Raw genomic sequence first — 7,533 nt, 5'->3', positions numbered from 1 at the left:
AAAAATGAACAAACAAAAGAAAAACACCTGAGAAAACTGAAAATGCCTGAAGACCCTGCTCTCCTACATTGCTCTCCCAGCTATCTAAAGCACTGTCTAGTGGGACATGGTCTTCAGACAAAGCTCCCTGACTCTTATTTGTGTCTGGTTCTAGGACTAGGGCACAGAAATAGAACTTGCGGAAGATGACTAAGGTATGCCTGCCGCTTTTACCTCCCCTTTCTCCAATGCCAACACGCCCTAGTCATGTCTCCACACTGCCCCTCTTCCACTGAGCAAGAAAAGAAGCATAGCGCATGTCCACCAGAGAAACTTGAACTCCTGCAAGCACAAGCAACACACTGAATTAAGATTATGAGCAGCTCTTTGGAGCATATTCTATAAGAGGGCTGGGTCATCCATGGGTCAAGCTGAACATGAGTGAAATCACTTAAGAGAAACATCTGTAAAGCTGTGGTTGTCAACTGTAAGTGATTTTTTATCTTAGGAGGCATTGGGCAAGCTCTGGAGATATTTTTCGTTGTCTTAACTGAGATGGGCCAGGGATGCTACTAAATAGCTTATAAAATAGAGCTCTTCATTACAAGAATGTCTATGTTGAAGTCTTGTGCTAGCACTTCCCCGTGATCACGTGCTATGAGGATCTTAGGATCATCACTCTCTGATGACTGTTTCCCCCTACTCATCTCACCGCCCCTAAGGATGAAGTCCACTTCAAGACCACGCCTAGTTTTTCTGCAATCTGTGGCTTTCTATCCACCCCCTCTTCCTCCTCCCATCTGGGCCAGCAGGGAGGTTGACAGAGGACATGCTAGGTCCCTCCAAGACTTAAATGGAACGTCATCTGGTTAAGAACCACCTCATACCTCTTATTTAATAAAGTTCCTAATAGGGAGGAGGTTAAGGACAGAGGTAGTAGCAGGATAGGACTAATTGAAAAAAACTCAAAACTGTTCTTTTTAAGGGAACATTGTTGGGGTGCTAGTAATGCTATAGAAACATAAGGGTAGAGGCCTAACTAGAGAAAAACCCTGATACTGGGACAGTGAAACTGAGGAGCTTAAGATCTGAAATCTGAAGAGAAAGAGTAGACTAGGCAATGGTCCCCCTTCCAGCCCCTTGATATCTGCTGTAGCTCATTCCAGAAGGAAAGAGGTGTACAGGGAAGGAGGGGGCTTCTCAGCAAAGCTGACTTCTGCTTTGCTAATCTCATCTTCCTGCTCCATTTAAGGAACTCCAGATAAGAAGTTTAAAATAGTTGGTACCCAGACCATCATTCAGGAGAGGGGAATTCATTCCAGGCTTCCGCAGAACTCCTAGCTCAGATCTCGGGTACCCAGGGCTTCCGCTGACCTCCTCTGGCCAATGGGTAATCACTTGGTCAGCCCTGCTGCCTTAACCCCATCTCCAGGAGGGGCAATAGCCAGAGGAAGTAGAGGGAGTCCAGCCCCCATGCCTTTTGAGGCACTGTTAGGCAGGTAGGAAAGAGGGGCCCTTGGGTCACTGGTTCTAGAAGGATCTGGTAGGGGGCAGCATTTCTTCCAGGCTGGACACAGAGTGGAGCATCAAGATATCAAAGCCATTCCCATGGGAGCTACAAGCCCCTAGAATTGCTCCATGGCCTGTGTCGATTTCCTTTGGATTTCATCTGCTCCTGAACTGCAACCTGTCATGGTAAGTCCATCTCCAGCCACCATCTCCCCAGAGCCGATGTGAGTCGAGTGGACAAAATTAATTGGTTCCCCAATCATGGTCCAGTCAATCTGTCTTCTCTTCTTGTTCAGCTGGGGTTCCTCTACCACACAACAGCCCAACTTATGCCAAAATTCAGTCATATTCCCTGATGGTTCCAGCTTCACTCCTCTGCTAGAGGCCCCAAACGGCACTATGCTCTGGTACCTTGGCCACCCACGCCTCGCTTTTGTCACGTTAAGGCACCCTGGGTTCACTCGGCTGGATGGGTGTGGAGAGGGTGAACTCCTCCGGCTAAGCAATGAAGGTCAGGGTCTCAGAGTCCAAAAGACAAACAGGGCCAGAGAGAAAGGTGGGCCGGCAGGAGCAAGGCTGTCCTCCTCAGCTTTAGAATCCTCCTTATTTCAAGGATCCATTTTCCTATAATTTTTTGTCCTGTATATTTAATTTCTACACTCCAGTTATATCTTCCTTTTTAAGCTATAATTTTTTTTCTACCAGTTACTTGTGGAATCTCTACTCCTATAATCTCTCTAACCTCTACTTCCCTAGATTCCTGGCTTAAAATTTTTAATACTAAAAAATAAAATTGACTAATATAAGTTTTGGAGTTTTGGGGGGTAAGTTGTGGGGCTTGAACTCTGGGCTTGGGTCCTGTCCCTCAGCTCTTCAGCTCAAGGCTAGCCCTCTACCACTTGAGCCACAGCACCACTCCCAGTTTTCTGGTGGTTCATTGGAGATAAGAGTCTCATGAACTTTCCTTGCGCAGGCTGGCTTTGAACTGTGGTCCTCAGATCTCAGCCCCCTCAGTAGCTAGGATTACAGGCATGAGCCACTAAGTTATTTTTTAACGTTTTGTTTGCTGTGGTAGAAAGACTCTACCTGAGAATTGGAAAGCCTGGGGTGCTGGATTGAGCCCCCACATACTGCACCATGTTACCATGTGAAACCCATTTCACTTTTCTGAGCAAGTGTTTTCTTCCCTAAAAAAAAACACACTCAGCCCAATGCTGGTGCCCCATGCCTATTATCCTATATAAGAGGAAGCTGAGATCTGAGAATCTCAGTTCAAAGATAGTCCTCACAGGAAATTCCACGAGACTCTAATATCCAACTAACTAGCAAAAAGCCAGAAGTGAAGGTGTGACTCAAGTTGTAGAGGACCAGCCTTGAGCAAAAGGGCTATGAAAGAGCATGAGGCCCAGTACTAGCACAAACTCTTCCTTCCTTCATTCCTTCCTTCCTTCCTTTACTTTTTTTTTTCTCTCAGTCGTGGGGCTTGAACTCTGGGCCTGGGTGCTATCTCTTAGCTCTTCATCCCAAGGCTAGTGCTCTTACCACTTAAGCCACAGCACCACTTCTGGTATTCTGGTGGTTAATTGGAGCTAAGAGTCTCAAGGACTTTCTTTGCCCTGGCTGGCTTTGAACTATGATCCTCAGATCTCAGCCTCCTGAGTAGGTAGGATTACAGGCGTGAGCCACTGGTGCCCAGCTCACTCACTTTTTCTTCTTTCTTCCTTTCATTCTGTCTTTCTTTCTGTCTGTCTGTCCTTTTTCTTTCTTTCTTTTTTCCATCTTTCTCTCTCTTTCCTTCTCTCTCTCCCTCCCTCCCTTCCCTTCCTCTTTCCTTCCTTCCTTCCTTCCTTTCTTTTTTGGTCAGTTGTACACAATTTCTCAAACTCACTTGTTTTAGGACACACATAAAAAAATAATCAAAGGGTATCATGACTACATTTCTAAAACAGAACAACAAAAAAAAGATGAAGATCATTCTCTTAGAATTGGATCTGCCTTTTTTTCCTTATTACTCTACTCAGCAATTATGGAGACAAATAGGGCCTCTTGATAGCAGATAGATATATTTGACCAAATTTTCTCTTTTCTGCTCTAGAGAACAAAATGTCCACCTTTGTTAGAAAGTAAGTGGCTACCCCTTTAGATTCTGGTCTGGGCTCAGTATAATAGAAAGCTATGATTTTCTAAATTAAAGTAAAAAGAAAAAAAATCAGAGTGTTTTTTTCTCCAATGCATAATTCATGAACAAAACTGATGATGGCCTTATGAATGGATCATTTATGATATCTGACAGTCTCTCTTCTTTATATAGGCCATCATTAGCCTCCTCTGTGAGATCTGAGTCTTGCTTGTGTTTAATTAGATGTAATTTTTGGAAATGAAGGAGAAATGATTGAAATATCTGGACTCCAGAAAAAACAAAGGATCTTATTTCAGCCATTCATCAGGCCTTGACACCTAGGGTATTACATGCTATAACTCAAATGAAATTATTTCACTTAAAAGTACAATGCCTCTGTCCATGATATCATTAAAGGAAATCATTAAGCATTTATGTAGTACTTTGTGCTGGAAAAAGTGCTTTATAGTTATTTTTATTGCTCACCAAAACCCTCTGAGGCAGGCCCCTTCTCTATATCTAAAAACCAAAGCAGAGAGAAAAGATTAAATGACTTGGGTTTTAGAGCGAATAAATGACTAGATCAGGATGAGTCCGTTGATAACAAAGTCAGCTGTTTTAATCTCTTGAACCATTAGGTTAGAAATTTCTTCTCTGTATGAAGTATTATCTGATGTGGGAGTGATTTTTTTTTAAGTGAGATCATTGAGACATTGCCTATAAACTACTGTTTTTTGGTTTGAATATGGTTTGTCCTCTCAGAGACTCAAGCTGAAATTGCCCTAGTGTGGGGATTTCTCCGTCGGTGGGAGAAGAGAATAGGTCTGTCAGGAAGGGCACTTTGGCTTTTTCTCTCAAACTTTTTGCCTTGTGATCCTTTGTACCCACTCAGGACGCTGCCAGCGAGAAGGTTCCACAGACCAGAACCATACACCAAAAATAAACTTCTTCCCTTCATAATTTACCTAGGCTGTAGTATTGTGTTATTAATGATAGAATAATATAACTGAACTATTTACCAAAAAATATACTTTCTTTTATCATCAATAACTCTGAAAAGCAAGAAGTTCCTAAAGAAATGTAATTTAAAAGAAAGGCTTTATTATACTAGGATATGTTACATTTTTCAGCAGAACTGAAATCCCTGTTGCCTAACTGCACACCAACCACCATCTTGCATTCTAGATGTGTGTGTGTGTGTGGGGGGGTATCTCTCCTCCCTGTGGTGACCCAAGGATCTATGCTCCTCCCAATTCAATGTGTGGTTCTCAGGATCAATGAAGCAGGAAGTGAACAAGGGTAGGGGACCAATCTCTATATCTAACCACTATGGACTAAAATGCTGCCCAGTCCATCAGTCTCCTTCCAGAGTTGTAACTAGGGTGAGGCCACTTCCCCACCCCAGCCAACTGGGGCTGGAAATGTCAACAAGCAACTGGTCCACTTGGAGATCTTCTGCACCCTGAGTTTTTTAATTCCTACTATTGGATTTTGAATTTAAACTGTTAATGATAGCTTTTAGCCAAGTTTTGCCTGGAACAGATATGTTTCCCTGTATAATATTTCTTCTACAGTCTTGCATTTTCTTATTAGTTTATTTCCAATGCCCTTTTGTGGTTCATTGCATCCGTGGAAGGAGAATTTCTGATAGTCAAAGGGCCTATTGTCCTCCTCCTTCTCCTCCTCCTCTTTCTTCTTTTTTTCTTCCTCTTCCTCCTCTACAATCTCTTCTTTCTCCTCATCCATAACCTCTTCTTTCTCCTCCTCCTTTCCTTTATCCTGAAGATTCAACCCCGGGCCTGATACATGCTAGGAAAGTGTTCTGATACTTGAAACTCAGTCCCTTCCTTCTATTTATATATTACTTTTAAGATAGGGTTCACTAACTTTGCACAGGCTAGCCTCAAGCTTCCCATTCCTGACGGTAGCTCTAGCTCTCAGATTACAGGCCTGAATTACCTTGCTTATCTTGTCTTTCCCTTTTATTTGCTCATGCTCAGCAGCTCTGGTACTTGTGATGCAAGATCTATCACCAAAGGAGGTTATATACTGATAGTTCAATCCTTGGATCTCTCCTTTTTGCAAATCAGTAGTGATGTTTTTTCTTCACTGGAATTAAATCATAGTAAACTGCTACCTCATCTCAAGTTCCCTAGTAGCAAAGTCTGTGATGGGCTGGGCTTTGTCTTATATTTGTGGATGCTGAGAAGACAGAAGGATGAAGAAAGGTGGGTGGATGGAGCTCACAGGACTGAGTCCAGGAGCCATCCACTATTCTTCCAAGTTCAGGGAACCTATTGCTGGAAGCTGTTTGTAGACTTACTTAGGTGCTAGTATTTTTTTTCAGTCACTATAAGATGATATTAAAGTCAAAATGAAGTACAGATGGGAGTGAAATGAAGGGGAGGTGAGTCCTGGACAGTTCTGGTCTGTGCAATCATTTCCTTTGGGTGGTGAGCACAAGCTTAGATTTCAGCTTTTTGCCCTCCTGTGCATTCTGAAGACATGATTGACAATGGGGCAGATAAATCCCAGGGAATGGTTTCTGAAGGGGCAATATAATAGGCCAAAGTCTAGCCTATTACTCTAGAATTTGTCTAGATCGGCCAAGCGCTCTGACTTTAGTCCTAAATCCTCAGTGACTGTTGACAACTTTGACCTAATTCTATTTGGCTGGGTTGTTGAGCACTTTCTCAGAACCTCTTCTCAGGACAGTTGCCAAATATTCTTTTGGTAACTGTATTGTAGTCTGTGTGGAATCTGTCTCTGAGGGCCTGGTGCCCTAATTACAGACATGCATGTTAAATCTTCATGTTCCATTCGAGCTGAAACAAGGCACCATCTCCTTGTCCCACCGTTCCCCAAAAGAGCTCCCCCCAAAAATGAAAAGTAAAAGATTTTACCTCTCAATTGTAGTAGTTCCTTAGTCTGGCACAATACTTTCCAATACCCCTAAAATCAGTGTTCCTTTTCATAAGCCACAAGAGATCTCATGCCTAATGTGTTGGAAAGGCTGCTGTGACCCCCTTACTTGCTATAACATCCTTTAATGGGCATAATTTGAATGGGTTTCTAATTTCTTTTTTTTTTTTTCATTTTGCTTATATGGTGCTGAGGAATCGAACCCAGGGCCTCAGGCATGCAAGGCAAGTGCTCTACCACTGAGCCACCTTCCCAGCCCGGTTTCTAATTTCTTACAATCACTCATGACCTAACTAAACCTCTGGAAATTGGGACAAACCTGGAAGTGTCACTGAAACACAATCACATTTTACCTGTCTACAATGTAAATATGATGCTGTTTCCCGCCTAACTTTAATGTTAATTTCATTGGGAACCATAGTGATTACTCACAAAGGCAGTCTCTTACTCAGATATTAACAGTGACATCTAATCAAAAAGGAAACACACACACACACACACACACACACACACACACACACAGAGCTATTGAGAAGAGCAGGATGAGGGGGACAAAAAGGAAGAAAGAACAAAAGTATCCAAGTTAGCCTTCCTTTGCCAGTGGGTTGTGAGCTATTCTTAATCATGACAACACGACAGAAGAAATGCAGCTAGAGGCACTGGCCTGCCCTTCATCACCCTCATACTGATAGTGACAATGTCTAGAAAAAGTTTCCCCAGTGGGACTTACTGGGAAGATGACTCTAAGGCCTTTGGTAAAGTTGTCAACCTCAAGGGCAAGTTAGTTTATGGATAAGAAAATACACAGCTTCCCAGGAAAAGGAGGCATTCCTCAAAGAGTTCAGGCTTGGATGGGAAAGCAGCCGCACCCTGGAAACAGTCTGAAATCTTACAAAGCAGTGGGAATCCAGTGCAAGGGAATGAGCTCCACGGGTAAGAATTCTTTGAAGTGGAGTTTTCATTCTAGGAAGTCAGGGAAGACTTCAGAAGAAGACAGATCCTGG

The 7,533-nt window shown here is 42.9% G+C and overlaps 1 pseudogene; it reads right to left on the bottom strand.

Annotated features, from left to right (window-relative positions):
- Positions 1-1,309: 1,309 nt before the first annotated feature.
- Positions 1,310-1,870, bottom strand: LOC122112190 (annotated as a pseudogene).
- Between the last annotated feature and the right edge of the window lie 5,663 nt (positions 1,871-7,533).

Source organism: Dipodomys spectabilis, unplaced genomic scaffold, assembly GCF_019054845.1.
Source record: "Dipodomys spectabilis isolate Male_0828 unplaced genomic scaffold, ASM1905484v1 ptg000092l, whole genome shotgun sequence".
NCBI lineage: Eukaryota > Metazoa > Chordata > Mammalia > Rodentia > Heteromyidae > Dipodomys > Dipodomys spectabilis.
This window is presented reverse-complemented; position numbering and strand designations above follow the sequence as displayed.